Source organism: Trichosurus vulpecula, chromosome 8 (genome assembly GCF_011100635.1).
Source record: "Trichosurus vulpecula isolate mTriVul1 chromosome 8, mTriVul1.pri, whole genome shotgun sequence".
Lineage (NCBI taxonomy): Eukaryota > Metazoa > Chordata > Mammalia > Diprotodontia > Phalangeridae > Trichosurus > Trichosurus vulpecula.
Window position 1 is genome coordinate 120,619,738 of NC_050580.1, and position 16,884 is coordinate 120,636,621.

Consider the following 16,884-nt stretch of genomic DNA (forward strand, 5'->3'; position numbering starts at 1 on the left):
GATAAGGGGAGACCAATTTAACATGAAGACATTTTGGCTGGCATGGAATTACCCATTCACCAATATAAAAATTGTATACACATCCTAGGAAAAAATATGTGAAGATGTACCATAATTTTCATACAATTATTCTGACAGTAGCAATAGCAAGGCCTTAGAAATCTCTGTCAACCGACGGGATGGAAAAGAAGCAATAGCCGAAATGACTGGAAATTTTTAAGGACAACTTCCCAAAAAAGTGTTTAATTTTTTCAAAGAAAACAAAGGTCAAAATCAACAACGAATAGTCTAACATCTGAATTTGCTCTGACTGAGAATCTGATGTAGCAACTGAATGGTACATGCAAACAAAGTGAAATTTTAGTCAGTAGGTGTGTGTATCTGCCATCAGTGTTCTAGGTGATGTTTGCTGCCTGGAATTTAAGTCATCAATTCAAAAGTAATCTTTTTGTAGAAGTATTATAATTTTCTATTATAGTTCTCCTTATCACTCATTTTAAGCTGGCTTCCCCAAAAAAATCACAAGTAAAAAAATTAAAGTAACTTGAAAACTCTTATAGGTAATTTGAAAAATGATAGACAATTGTTTGAAATTTAATAAGCTAAATTGTCGTTTTAAAAAATTTTCTTAGGGGAAATAATAATATTTTGTGAGAGACAAATATATAACCATTATGAAGAGAAAATCCACTGGAGCAGCTGTAACTAAGAAGCTAAGACGTTAGTGATGGGTTAAACAAGCAGAAATACAGAAGAAAAAAAAAAGTAAAAAGCTCAAATCCAGGAAATATAATCCACTCTACTTACAACTAGAATTCACAAGTACTGTTACTGATGGAGAAGAAACACATGATAGGATTGCTTTATACACTTTAAGAGCATTTAGCAAGAAACCTATGAGCAAGCATCTATTAAGTGCCTAGTATGCTCTAGGTCAGGGCTATCCAAAATGCAATTTTTGGACATTTTTGGACAAAAATCACAGTGCCATTTTTGCGGCCCACCTACAACCACAGAAATTTACATAAATGCTTTAATAAACAAAGCTCTCACAAAAGAAAAAAAAACAGAGCTCTCACTAAAATGGCAAATCAAAATATATTGTCTATTGTTTCAATAAAAACCTAAGGTTGGACAGTCCTGCTCTAGGCACTTGAAACACAAAATCAAAAGGAAACAATTCCAGTTCTCAAGAAGCTTACATTGTAGTAGAGGACAAAGTGCATATAGCATGTATACATAGAATAAATACAAAGGAGAGTGGGTTAACACAAGGGTTTCATTAGAAGGTGGTGCTTGACTTGGGGAAAAAAAAAAAAAACAAAACCAGTGATTCTATGAGGTGTAGACAAGAAGGAAGTATATTTTCAGGCACAGGAAACAAAACTAGTAGAAAGGGAACAAGAAGGGAGATGAAGTAAAGAGTAAGTAAGAAACAGTAAGAAAGCCTGTATAGTATAGCTGGAAAATTTGATCATGACCAGGTTTCAAAAAGCTTTAAATGCGAAACAGAAAAGTTCATACTAGATACAAAAGGGATGTAGTGTAGTTGATTAAACAGAAAGGTGATATAGTCGATCTGAATTTAATGAAATGATTAAATAGGAAGGTGATATGGTCAGTCTGAAATTAATGAAAATTGCTTTGGAAATAGTGTGGAAGATGGATTAGAATAGGGAAAGACATGAAAAAAGGAAACCATTCAGGAGGCAATTGCAATATAGCTCAGGGAAAAGATGGTGAGGGCCTGAACTAAGCTGGTGTTACTGGGAAGGGGTCAGATAAGAGCAGTACTGTGAATGTCTTAATGTCAAGATTTGGCTAATGACTGGAAAATGGGGATGAATTAAGGAAAATCCCAAGGCTGAAAACCTGACAGACTAGAAATATGCAAATTCAGAAAAGAACCCAAGTGTATGGCAATGAATTCTGTTTGAAGCATGTCTTGTTCTAGATATCTATGAGACATCTAGTTTGAAATGTCCAAAAGGCAATTGGAAATGAGAGACTGATGCTCAGAAACAGAATTGGGGGTCATACAAAAAAAAAATGATAGTATTCCCAAGAGAGCACAGACAAATGAAAGGGAAAGGACAAAGCTTTGCACATATACCCACAATTAGTAAGCATAACATCAAAGATGATCTATCAAAAATTCCTGAGCATCAATGATGAAAAATGCTATCCACATCCAGAGAAAGAATTATGCAGTCTGAATGCAGATCAAAGCATACTATTTGCTCTCTCTTTTTTGTTTTGTTTCTTCTTTCTCATGGTTCATTCTACTGGTTATAATTCTCTGCAACATGACTAATGTGAAAATATGTTTAATTTGAATGTATACGTAGAGCCTTGGGGAGGGGGGAAGAAAAGGAGGCGAAAAAAATTTGGAACTCAAAAGCTTATGGAACTGAATTTGTAAACTAAAAACAAATAAATAAATAAGGATTCCTTAGCAGTAAGGGTCAGAAGAAAGGAGAAGCAGGACAGAGTAGTGTCACAACTAACACTAATATCTTGACAATGTACAAGCAGAAGGTTAACAAAGTAAGATTCTCCTGAGAAAATGAAATACTTTTAACAAAAATTCTTTCAAACTGACAACTCTGACAGGAAAAGGACTCATTCATACAGGGTCACTTAGAGAAAGGTAAGCATGAAAGGCCCCATCAGAGAGAAACACAGGCATTACTTTCAACTTTCATAGAGCTGAAACAAAATTTAGCACATAATGTGAAAAACAGCTTCCAATGGTTCCATTTTCAAACGTTATGGTGAAAAGAAATCATGCATCAACTGAGAAACTAAAAACTTCCTGTTGTACACAAGAAAACTACAGATGTAGTGATGTAAGGGAAAATTTGTTACATTGCAGTCTAACATAGCACTGCTACATTAGGATAAATTTTCAATACAATTGACATTTTTAAAAAATTATATTGAATCCATTTAAAATAGCTATAGACAATATAAAATACTTGGGGGTCTGACAAAAACACATACAGGAATTATATGAACACAGTTACAAAACACTCTTCACACAAATAAAGAGATCTAAATAAATGGAGAAATATTACTTGCTCACATATAGGCCGAAACAATGTAATAAAAATGACAACATTACCTAATTTACTTATTCACTGCCATAGCTAGGAAAAAAAATACAAACTTCATCTGGAGGAAAAAAGGGTCAATAATATCAAGGGAAAAAAAAATCAGAAAGAAAAAAGCCTAGCAGTACCATGGCAAACTATACGATAAAGTTGTAAAGCATCAAAAACAATTTGGTACTAGGTAAGAAAAACAATCAATGGATTCTAGATCAATATACAGAAGCAAGTGATCACAACCTAAGTTAGTCTTTGATAAAGCCAAAAATTCCAGCTACTGGGGCAAAAACTTGCTAAGTGACAAAAAGCACTGGGAAAATTGGGAAAATGTAGTCTGGGCAAAAAATGGGCACAGACCAACATCTCATACTGTATATATACAAAGATAAGCTCAAAATGGGTACCTATTTAAGACAAGAAGGGTGGTATCATGGGCAAATTAGGGGAGTAGGGAAGAAATGACCTGTCAGATTTAAGGGAAGTTTGTGACCAAAAAAGAGATGGAGAGTTTCATAGGAGGTACCAATGGATAACTTTGATTATACAAAATTAAAAAGTTTTTGCATGAATAACTGCAGCTAAAATTAGAAGAAAAACAGAATTGGAGGGAGGAGGGGCAGAATCTTTGCAGCAAGTTTTACTAATAAAGGTCTCATTTCTAAAACACATAGGGCAGGCCTGCACAACCTGAGGCCCACCAAAGGATTTTGGATGGCCCGGGGAAAAATGTAGAAGAAGTATTTCAGAAACATGCTATCCACCTCCAAAAAGGCAAAGTGAGACTGGAGAGTATCTTTTCTTTTTCTTTCTTTCTTATTTCTGCAAGACTGCTAACATGAAAATTCACTTTGCACAACTTCATATTTGTAATGGGTTTTGTATTTTTTGCCTTCTCAATGGGTAGGGTGGAGGGAGGTAAATCTGAAACTTAAAACTGGTTTAAAAAAAATCACATTAACAGAACGATGATAAATCATAATGGATTCTGTGCTGACAGAGTTAAATGAGTGTGATAAAGCACTGGTCTAAAAGCAATGTACATACAATGAATGGTTCATAACTGCTTAACTGAGAAATATGATCAAAATATTATAGTTTTTCAAATTAAGAGAAAAACCAACTTTACAACAAGAGTCCAGTAATTTTTTTTTTTTGCAAAAATGTGTGACAATATGAGGGAAAGCATAAAGAGAAACATATTAGCTTTATTGGGTCAAAGTACTTCAAAGGATGAGTGAACTCAAAGAAAAAAACTGAGATTTCTTAATAAAGAAAGGTAATTCTTCTTATAATAAATATCTTAATAATAAAAAGTTATGCCCCATTCAAAATAACAAAGGAAGTAAATTATGAAAAGACAATTTAAGTCTTTGTAAAGAAGCTAGAAAAAAAAAATCATTATAGAATAGAATTCCTTAAAAAATAGAACTGGACAAATAGAAAAAGAGGTACAAAAGCTCCCTGAAGAAAATAACTCCTTAAAAATTAGAACTGGGCAAGTAAAGCTAATGACTATGAAGAATCAAGAAACAATAAAACAAAAGGAAAAAAACTGAAAACAAAAAAGAAAATGTAACATACCTCCTCGGAAAAACAACTGATGTGGAAAATAGATTGAGAAGGCAGAATTTAAGAATTATTAAATTACCTGAAAGCCATGTTCAACAAAAGAGCCTTGACATTGTATTTCAAAAAATTCCTAGGCCCAGATGGATTCACAAGTGAATTCTACCAAACATTTACACAACAATTAATCCTAATGCTATAAAACTATAGGAAAAAATAGGAAAGAAAGAGCCTACCAAATTCTTCTTATGACATGAATATGATTTTGGTGTACTTAATTCAGGGAGAAAACAAAACAAAACAAAAACCTAAAACATTAAAAGAAAACTATTAACCAACTTCCTTTATGTCAAGGCACATTTTAAATACCAAGAGATTACAGGAATATATCACAAGATCATATATTATGCCAGATAAGATTTATACCAGGAATACAGGACTAGTTGAATATTAGGAAAACTATCAGCATAATTGAACATAACAATAACAACAAAAACCAAATGATTATTTCAATAGACAAAGAAAAAGCCTTTGACAAAATACAACACCTATTCCTATTAAAAACATTAGAAAGCATTAGAACCTCTTAAAATGACAAGTATTATCTAAAACTAAATTGTAATGACATATTAGCTTATGGCAAAGACAAGAAAAAGAAATTACAAAACACTTTTCACACAAATAAAGACAGATCTAAACAACTGTAAAAATATTCATTGCTCATGGGCTGGCAGAGCCTATGTGATACAAATAACAATTCTACCTAAGTTAATTTAGTTTAGTGCCATACCAAAGTACTAAAGAATTATTTTATAGAACTTTGACAAATGAAAAGTTTGAGAGACTTAGCTTCTGGGTAATTAATACTTTTATTAATTATGGCTAGTGAATAATTAATAAAAGGACAGCCAACTGGTTGCCTCTAGTAAACCAAACACCCCTCTCCTGGATGCCTCTTGACTCTCATATACTCTTAGAAGAGTGGCTGTTCCTGAAAGTCAGCAATCAACTCTCATTGGTTAACAATTTAATTAAAGAATGAATATTATGAGAGGTAGACCTATTCTAATGAGAGGCTAGGGGACCAGTGACTTTGATTCCAATGTTACTCATACTCCCAGACTACTCTAGCCTCAGGCAATCTATCTAGACAAAGGATGTACCCCCAGCCAAGCCTGAGTATAACACGGGCCAGCATTCACCTAGATTACATTTTCTTAGGAAAGGTTCTACTAGTTGGGTGGAGTAATAATTCCACCTAGATAAGATGTTCTAGGTGGGGCAAATTTTTGAGCAAGGTCAGTAAGGTCTTTCAAAAACTTACTATATTACCCTTTAAGAATTTATTTCTGAATGAGAAAATAGAAAAAAAAATTGATCTGAATAATTGGTTATTAGTATGAGAGAAATAAGCATTTCTCTCAGAGTTAGAAAAAATAGTAACAAAATTCACCTGGAAGAACAAAAGGTCAAGAATATCAAGGTTATCAATGAAAAGAAAATAAGAAGGCAGCCTAGCAGTTCCAGATTTCAAACTATATTACTAAGCAGCAATCATCAAAATAATCTGATACTGGCTAAGAGTGGTAAATTGGTGGAACTGATTAAGTACACAGTAGTAAATAACCATAGTAATCTAGTTTTTTTTTAAACTGAAAATCCAAACTTTGGGGATAAGAATTCACTATTTAACAAAAGTTGCAAGGAAAACTGGACAGCAATTTGACAGAAACTAGGTATAGACCAACATCTCACCCTGTATACAGTAAGGTCAAAATGAGAACATGATTTAGAAATAAGGCATGATATCATAATTTTACCTATCAGATCTAAAAGAGTGTTTGACTAAACAAAAGATAGAGAGGTTCACAAGTGGTACAATAAACAATTTTGATTACATGAAATTAAAAGGCTTTTTGCACAAACAAAACTAATGAAGCCAAAGCTGGAAGGAAAACAGGAAACGGGAAATATTTTTGCAAGTTTCTCTGATAAAGGCCTTCTTTCTCAAATATACAGGGAACTGAGACAAGTTGACAAAAATAAGTGCCACTTCCCCAACTGATACATGGTCAAGGGATATTAATAGGCAGTTTTCAGAAGAAATCAAAGTCATCAGTAGTCACGTGAAAAAAATGCTCTAAATTTCTACTGATTAGAGAAATGCAAATTAAGACAACCCTGAGATACCACCTCACACCTATCAGATTGGTTAACGTGACACAAAAGGAAAATGACATATGCTGGAGATGTTGAAAAATTGGAACACTAACACGTGTACCAACAATCTGCTAGCAGCTACTCTGGCTGTGTAAAACCAACAACAACCAGCACACAGAAGGGCTACTAACACAGGTTCTTTGATCTGCTTTACTAAGGAAAGTAATTTTAAGGGGTTAACAATCTCATTTTAATCCAACATACAAATATAATTCACTCAGTTCAGGAGGAAAAGCCATCAACCTGAACTTCAGAACAAATAACATAAAAATTACAAACACCAACAGACAGACTTTGTCTGATTCAAATCTCAATGCATAGTTACCAGGGTTTAACAAAGTCCCAACATCCAGGTTTCGGGGCAGGGCGGGGGCCTCACCCTCTTAAGGGCTGGCCAGAGTCTCTTCAAGTCTTGAGGGCCCCAAAGGAAAACACTAACCTCTGGGTTTATATATTCTGTTCAGGGTCAAAGGGAGTCACAACAGGTGACTCACCCATGTGACCTAGAAGTGTCACAGACATTCAACTCAACCCTAAATTCAACTCAAACCCAAAGAGCCCTAAAAGCCTCAGGCTTCAAAAACATGTGACTCAAACCCCTGCAAACCAGGCTTTCCCTTGAGGCAAGGAGGTCATCAAAAATTTCTGATCCAATTGAAGAAACAAAGGCCAGATTCTTCAAGGGCACTTGATTAAATAAGTGCTAAGAGAGAAAACAGTAAAAAAAAGTCCCACCTTAATTACTGATACAGATACAACATGAAGTCAGTGGAATTGTCAACTAATCCAACCACTCTTGAGAACAATCTAGAACTATGTCCAAAGGGCCATCAAACTGGGCATACCCTTTGACTCAGGGAAAGGATATATGTGTACAAAAATTTTTATAGTACCTTTTTTTGTAGTGCATAGAATTGAAAATTGAGGGGATGCCCATCAATTGGGCAATATCTGAACAAGTTTTGGTATATGACTATTGTACTATAAGATAGGGAAGATTTCAGAAAAACCCCATAAGATTTATATGAATTCATGCAAAGTGAAGTGAACAGAACACAGTAACAACAATATTGTAATGGATGATCAAATACAAAACATTGAGCTACTCCCAAGAAATTCCAAGGGACCTATAATGAAAAATACTATTTACTTCCAGAGATGATGAACATGATGAACTCTGAATGCAGATTGAAGCATGCTTTTTTTTACTTTATTTTATTGTTTTATTTTGTTGTTTCCTTTTGCAACATGACTAATATGGAAACATGTTTTCTATGACCTCACATGTATAACTGAAATCAAATTGCTTGGAAGGGGGAAGGGGCTGGAAAAAGGGGAAAGAATTTGGAACTCAAAATTTTTTTAAATGATTTCTAATTTTTTTTACATGTAATTGGGAAATATGCAACAAAATAAAGGAATAAGTAAGATTGTCTGAAGGAAAGGGGAGAGACATATTGGGAATTAAAGGAGATATAAAAATTAAAGATAGGAGTGAGTTTTTTTAATTTCCTCAAAATACTTGCATATTTAGGGTTATTTTTAAACCAAGTACTGAAATATATTAATGCACAAGATGCTCAAATTAATAGTGATTTCATTTATTAAAAGTCAGGGATGCATAAAACATACAATATTGTTATGCTCTCCTGATCCCCTCAAATGTTCATGCATTCCATCCACAAACTATCTTTATTCATTTTGTATCCATTGTTTTCATATCTATTTATTTCATATTTAAGTACTTTACAAACATCTCATTTGATCCTCAAAACAACTGTGGGAGAAAAGTGCTGTTATCATCCCCATTTTACAATTAAAGAAACTGAAACAAAGGTTAAGCGTCTTGCCCAAGGTCACACAATCGGCGTCTGAGGTCACATTCTAGCACAACATTGTAATAACTGTGCAGCCTCCAAGAGAAGAGATGACTTTTTCCATCTTAGGGAAGTAACTCATACAAGGCTTCATGGTGAGAACTAAGCTCAAATTAGGTACTGAGAAAAGGTAAGGGGGAGAAGGAAGAGGAATCAATTCTAGGCTCAAGGGATAGGATAGGCACTGAGACAAGAGAGTGGTAAGAGAACAAAGACTAGTGAGTAGTTTAATTTAGGTGGAATTCAAAAAAAAATAAGTTAGAACTAGACTGTGGAGAGCTTTGAGTATCAAGCTAAGAAATCTGTACTTTATTTGGTAGGCAATGGGGAGTCACCATAAATTTTTTAAGAAAAACTTACTTCAACACAACAGTATACCAGGAAGATTACTTGGGCAACCATGTCATGAGTGAACAGATGAGAGAAGCAGGGACAATAGCTAGAAAGTCATTTTAATAATCCAAGGAAAGGTGATAAGCGACTAAACCAGAATAGATTGCAGTGTGAGTTGAAGGAAACAAATGATTAGTATGGTAGATGTAAAAATCAACAGGATCGAAATGCATAAGGGAGATTTCCCTTATGAAATGTGATTTTTATTGAATAAAGATATTTTACTATATATTCTATTCTCAAAGTATTGATTTCTTCCCAATCATTTAGAAAATTTGATAATTTGTATCAATTGAAGCAGACACTTAAAGCTATAATAGAACTGCTCATTTGCATTTTATTTTTCAGAAGCAAAAACTTTCTAAAAACCACTGTCCAATTAATTAATAGTCAAAGGCTATGAACAGGCCAGTTTTTGGAGGAAGAAATCCAATCTATCAAAGGCCATATAAATATGCTCTTAATCACTATTCCAGAAATGTCTATTAAAACAACTCAGATTCTACCATGCACTGATCAAACTGATGAAGCTGACAAAAATAGGAAAATGACAAATATTGGAGCAGCTGTGAGAAAACAGGTACATTAACACACTGTTGGTGGAGTTGTGAATTGGTCCAGCCTTTCAAGAAGACAGTTTGGAACTATGCCCAAAAATGTTGTTAAATGGCAACCCTTTGACCCAGTGATACCACTACTAGGTCTATAATGCCACACATACTCCTCTGCGCCTTCAGATGATGATGATGTTTAGTTGTTTTTCAGTCATGTCCAATTCATGACCCTTTCTGGGGTTTTTTTTGGCAAAGATACTGGAGTGTTCACCATTTCCTTCTCCAGATCCTTTTACAGATGAAAGACACTGAGGCAAGCAAGTTTAAGTGACTTTCTCAGGGTCACAATGTTAGTAAGTGTCTGAGACCATTTCGAACTCGGGTCTTCCTGATTTCAGGTTCAATACTCTATCTACTGTACCACCTAGCTGCCACCCCTGCCCTCTCCCACCAAGATAAAAGAACCCAAATATACGAAAGTATTTATAGCTAGCACCTCTCTTCACTGTGGCAAAGAACTGGAAACTTGGGGGGGGGGGCGCAGCATTAACAGGGGAATGTTTTAAAGCTTTGGTACAGGAATGCGATAAAATACTATTATGCTGTAAGAAATGCTAAAGGGGGCACTTTAAGAAAAACCTGGCAAGACCTAGATGAACTGATGCATAATAGAGTGAGCAGAACCAGAAGAATTTATACAATAACAAAAGTATTGTAAAAACAAACGATTTTGGAACTCAGATCCACACTGTTTTACTTGACTACACTTCTTTGTTAGAAGGTCCTTGTTTTTCCTTTTCAACTGCAATGGCTGGGGGCATGGGGAGTGTGCAGAGTAGAGTTGGGAGGAAGAGAAGGTAGATTTTGTTTGACCAAAATTTAAAAAAAAAATAGGTTGAAATGTTTTTGCTTATTGCCATAAACAATTTCAAATATTAAATCCTAAAAACAATCCACTTTTCCCAACAGCTGCAAATACAATCTGCCTTTAAGAGTCTCTGAAGGAAAATCCAAAAATCTAAATCTTTGGTAACTAAAAAAAGTTACCCCTTACTTGCCTTAACATTCAGATCTTCAAAAGCTAGACAGTCTCATACCTGAACTGGACCTCACAGGCCCTTAAGGAATGGGAATAAAATTATGGTTATCATAAAGAAAAGTTCTACACAGAGAAGAAAGCCAGGGGGAGCTTCATAAGGAAAAGACTGCCAGCTCTACCTTCTAACTATTCAACTTATTCATGTGGCCACCAAGACGGATCCAGTAAAGAACAATACTTGGAAGAAAAAGAAAACCAGAGCTGCAATATGGAAAGTCTCTGGAGTCAGTGAACTTGGTGTCAAATCCTGTTCCTGATACATACTACCACCAGTAACATGGCTGGCCAAAGACAAGTCCCCTTAATCTCCCTTCACTCCCTTTCCTTATCTGTAAAATGAAAAGACTGATCTAGATAGCCACTGAGGTTCTAGTTTCTAGATCCAAGATCCTATGATAACAGGCTTCAGAAGCATGAGAAGAACAGTGGTCTGCATTTGTGATCACCTACTTCAACTCCACTCAGCCCCCCTATTAATTTCTAGCCTCCCACACATCCTCTTTTCCCCCAAAAGGGGTATGATTCTTCCTCACTTCCCATTGGCAAGCTTGTAGATAAGAGTGTCCAATTCACTGCTTGCAAAACTTACCAGTGTGGCCTGAACCAGATTAAAATGTACTGGGATAAGTTTAACAAAATAAATAAAAATGATACAACATAATGTTAATCTGTGGTTTACAAAGTCAACATGGTGCCTACAGGGATGCACGGAGTCTAGATTCCTCTGCCTATATCAATTTACCCTGCATGCCATTTTCCTCCCACCATATTATATTTCTTTCTCCTAGAGGCAAGAACTAGTTATGCTTACATTTTTGTTTCCTCAGCCCTTACCAAAATGCCATATATATAAATGCTGAAGAGCAAGTCAGGGCTTTATGTCTTTAAAATGCAAGTCCAAACAGGGTCAAAATGCCCATAATCTCAAAGCTTTAGGCAAAGAATTAAAACCCTTTTGAATATAAACTGTCAAGCATTTACCCAAACTTCTAATTTTGAGGGTAGTCCATTCAAACTTTTCTCAGGGATTTGGCATAGTGAGAAAAATTGAGTTTTCACATCTACCGAGAAAGCAGTTGTTTTTAAGAGGACACAAGGGCATTCAGTTTCATCTATAAGTCTCCAACCACAAGTTTATAGGATCATACTTTTCATCCCACTAGTCACTTTGCATAAGATGTGGTACTGTACTTTGGGCTGGAAGAAGGGGAAGGAGGGGAGATTGGAATGGCATAAGTCTAAATTAGGTTGAAGGCTGAGGGGCAAGGGAAAGGAACTGGGTTAAGCTATTTTAAAAGCTACCCTCATTTTGCTTTCAAAGATGCTGGATTCACAGGTGGATACTTCATATTCAAGCATACCTCATTTTGTTGCGCTTGTGCTTCAAAGATATTACATTTTTTACAAATTGAAGGTTTGTGGAAACCCTGCACTAAGTCTTTCGGTGCCATTCTTCCAAAAGCATGTGCTCATATACTGTTTGTGTCACATTTTGTTAATTCTAGCAATATTTCAAACTTTTTCTTTATTATTATATCTGTTATGGTGATCTGTGATCAGTGGTCTTTGATGTTACTATTGTAATTGTTTTGGGGTGCCACAAACCCATATAAGATGGCAAACTTAACTGATAAACGTTGTGTGTGTTCTGAGTGCTCCACTGACCTGCAAGTCCCATCTCTTTCCCTCTCCTCAGGTCTCCCTATTCCCTGAGACACAACACTGAAATTAGGCCAATTAATAAGTGAAAGAGTCAATAGATGAAACAAAGTTCACTGCTGTCTTATTTTAAAAAACTGTCACAGCCACCTCAATCTTCAGCAACTACACCGCCCTGATCTGTTAGCAGCCATCAACATGGGGCAAGACCCTCCCTCAGCAAAAAGATTATGAATCCCTGAAGGCTCAGTTGATGGTCAGCATTTTTTTTTTTAGCAATAAAATGTTTTTAATTAAGGTACATACATTGTTTTTTTTTTCAGACATAATATTATTATACACTCGATAGACAACAGCATGGAGTAAACATAACTTTTATATGCAATGGGAAACCCAAAAAATTTGTGACTCACTTTAGGAACCCAACTGAAAATATCTCTGAGGTATACCCCATACCTGAATGAAGAAGTGACTAAGTGTGAATTCTAAGACATTAGTATTTCAAACAGTAGAGGGACTTGTATAAAGTGCTTTCACACTTTGCCTAATCTCTTTTCACACCATTTAAGCCCTAGGATTTAGTCACTTAAATAGGGAACAGAGTAGCTGTTAATTCCAAAACAAATAGCAAAACATACCTTTTATAACATTTCAAAAGTACTTTGGAACCATTTAGGGGCTTTTATGGAAGTAGGGTTCAATGTAGTCTTAAAAGAAGTAGTAATAGCTTAGGTTCTTTTAGTCCTTAGGCTTAACACTTTATATCATTTGAATCAAATCACTACTAACCAAAAGGCAGTACAAATATTCTCATCCTCATTTTTCAAATAAGGAAAATTGAGGGTCAGATGAGAGTAAGAGATTTGTACCCAGGTCTTGGACTCAAAAGACTTCAAAGCCCAATGCTAGTAGTAGTGGAAGTAGAATAGAAAAAGTAGTAGTAGTAGTATGTATACACACATACACACATACACACACACAGAGCAAATCAACGTTTTCAAAGTACAGTTACAAATTACACTGTTTGATCCTCACCAGCATTCTATTCCCAACGCCAGTTACCTGCTTATATAACAGTTTTCAGTGCATGCCAAAATTTAATGATACTTGAAAAATCACATCTTGATGAGGTGGTTTTAAGCTAGTTTTTTACCAGATGCAAAAATATAACCAACTATTGTGGTCGACTGCTTCTTCCAGTTGCTCTTCAACAGTTCCCTCTGTACCCCAAATAGAAATATTTCTTGCCATTCGCTTCTCATGATTAGAGTATAGGAAAACACAGATTCATTCAAAAACAGGTTTGGGAGTATAAATGATTAACAACTTCTCTAGAACTAGGAACAAAAGTTACCTATACTAAACCATTTACCTACTTTCACAAATTAGACAAACAGGAAAGGCAACCTACACGACTACTTTATAAGACTATAATATCTATGTTCTATAGAACTGTTTTATAAATCATGAATTATGATAGTCACAATTCAAAGAGACGGCTTCCCCAAGTGATTGTCAGTAGGAAACAGGAAGAAAATATACTAGTAATTTGTGATTTTTCTCTGGATGCTCTACTGATTAGGATTCTGTGCTTTCCCTGCTAACTCCTGGGTTCAATTCCTAGTCAGTAAGGTCTTTAGAACATACTGCAGCATACTTTAGCATATTGTACTATAATGTAATGGTATGAGGGCACTGGACTTGGAGTCAAGAAGACCTGGGTTCAAATTCTTAGTAAAGATATTAATTAGCTATCTATCCTTGGGACACATCAATTTCCCCTTTCTGTGCCTCAGTTTCTTCAAACATAAAATGATGTGGTTAGAGACTCTTCTCTTTCAGTTCTAAATCTATGATTCCATACTGCATGCCACATTTACAGGCTCATTATAAAAAGTTACAAATATTCATCTAATACACTGGTCACCTAACTGGCATTTACCTTCCTTGATCCATTCTGTTAAAGAACATCAAAACAGTTATTAATAAATACATTTGACCTCCATAAAAACCTAACAAACTTATGGAGTCTTATTCCTAAAATCTCTTCCCTATGAAAACAAAATTATTCATATTTTGCTTCCTGACTCAACCATGAACCTTTATTTTGTACAATATAGAGTGTCTACAACACACTATAATCAGGAAATTTGAACAGATTGATCAAGAATCACCAATGTGGATTTTCTTATAGTATTAAGAGAAAGTTGTCAGTCCTTACTTGGAATTCCATATACAAAACAAACTGTAAAGAACTTTAACATAATTCTGTCTAAAAGTTAATCGAGTGATAGTGTATTTTTGATATGGAGGCAATGAAATTAACTTTTCTATCAAAGAAAAAGAAATGAAAATCAAATTCATTTTCTCACAAATTTTGAATGAGGTAAATATTTCATACGGATAGTTAAGACCAAATGGAAGTTTGGATTCAGTTATTCAAATGAAAAGTCAATGAGCTGTTCTATTAATAAAAAGGTGAAAAATGCTTGAGTTCTTGCACATTAAGAAGCGACTTAAAATACAAGAGTACAACAGATCCTCAAAGAAACTAGTTCACTAAGTAAAAACTGATTAACATATTCAATAATGAAAGCTAAATTTCCATCCTCTGGTACAAAAACTGAACTTATTAAGTTCAAATATTGAGGAAAACAGAACTTTTCAGTCATGACCAACAAAATTTCCACCTATGAAACTGTCAGAATAACAAAACACATAATCACTACTATCAACTCTAAAAGCTACAAGTAGTATAAAGTGAGAATTACTGCAGTTAATTAATAATCAATCTTTTCAGAAAGACTAGTTATGGATTTGACTTACAGAATGGATTAGAATGTTTTAATAAAATATTTGGCTTAAGGATAATTAATTACTATTCACAAACATTGTATCACTGGACCCCCACTGGTAAATCTAGCATTTTAAAAATACTACTTAACATTTGTTTTGCATTTTGCTGGGGGGGGGGGGGGTCAGGGGGAAAGATTCAATAGTAAACTAAAACTAAAGTCTAGACTAAGAACCAAAATTGTTTCTAGTCTAGCTCATTTAGCACAGAAAGACTAGTAGTGATGAATACATATAATCAGCAAGTCATCAGGAAACAAAGAATGCTATTAAAGGCAAAGAGATATATAATACTCGTCTATATATAGTATATACAATTAAGGATAAGCCAGTGTCATAAAACACTGAAGAGTACTGATATCACTTTTAAACCTAGACCTACTATTATTATCATTTACTTAAACTAAACATTATTTTTTGCTGTTCTTGAAGTCCATATAAAAAACACTCCCAGTGGCTAGATGTGAATTGTAATACACAGAGCAGACCTTCAGGTAAAGAAATGGAAGGTTACTGACACTGATTGCTTTTTTAGACTCCTTTAATGATACTTCCAGTAACTTAGAATAAAAATGTCTTCAAGTTGTAAATAGTTATGTATTTAAAAACATACGAAGATACCAAGGCCTAAATAAAAACGAAGTTATTGTAAAGATAAAACCTACTACTACTACTACTACTACTACTAAAAAATGGATAGTAGAGATGTTTCTTGGTTTTCAAAAAGTATTTTCTCACTTTCCTTCAGATGACATGGCAAGAAAACTAAAAACACAGAAAGGGAACTTGAGACCAAGGGCATTAACTCCAGAAAACAAATCCAAAGTAGTCTCTATTTAATTCAGTCTCCCTAATTCTTTTTATCCGCAACCCCCCTGAAAAAAATTCAATTTATTTCCAAAAAAAGTTTTAACAAAAAGAAGTAAAATTTTACTAAGGTGCCTAAACAAATCTGAGTCTGAAACTACTTAAGAATTTAAGCCCCCTGGGTAGGTGTTACTTTAAAAGCAAGGGAGCCATTCTTTTAAAGTAAAAAGGGCCCTGGATTCCCAGATGCAACGCAGTAAAAAAATTTTTAAAATTTAAAAAAAAATTTCCTTTAACAAAGAAATGACAAACTAAAACACAGTATAATTTTTAAATAAAACTGTGTTCATTTCCTAATAAAGATATGACTTTTGAAACGTAACTTAAGTTCGAATCATAACATGCTACTAAGGCTTAAAAAAAAGTTCCCCGTTTCAATGTCTACCTTTCAAAGAAATAAAGGTGTTTCAATGAAATCAAGGTGAAAACAGTTTGCTTTGCTTCTGTTCAAAAGGAAACAAACGACCTTTTCAAGATCAAACTGTACCAGGGATAATTTTTTAAAATCTAAATTTCCTATTTTAGTATCTACATGTAGTTAAAAGTTAATGTTAGAATACAAAGGAAACTACAATATCTCAATACTTTAAGATAAAACCTATTTGATACTCATTCAGCTACTTAATCTCTTAAAAAATCAAAGAAATTATTATTTTAAAAAACCAAGCGGACCTCCTAAAGTTCTC

The 16,884-nt window shown here is 34.4% G+C and overlaps 1 protein-coding gene across 7 annotated transcripts in view; it reads right to left on the reverse strand.

Annotated features, from left to right (window-relative positions):
- ZFAND6 (zinc finger AN1-type containing 6) overlaps positions 1–16,884 on the reverse strand; it is a 101,362-nt gene that overhangs the window by 78,810 nt on the left and 5,668 nt on the right. The window lies entirely within an intron of this gene.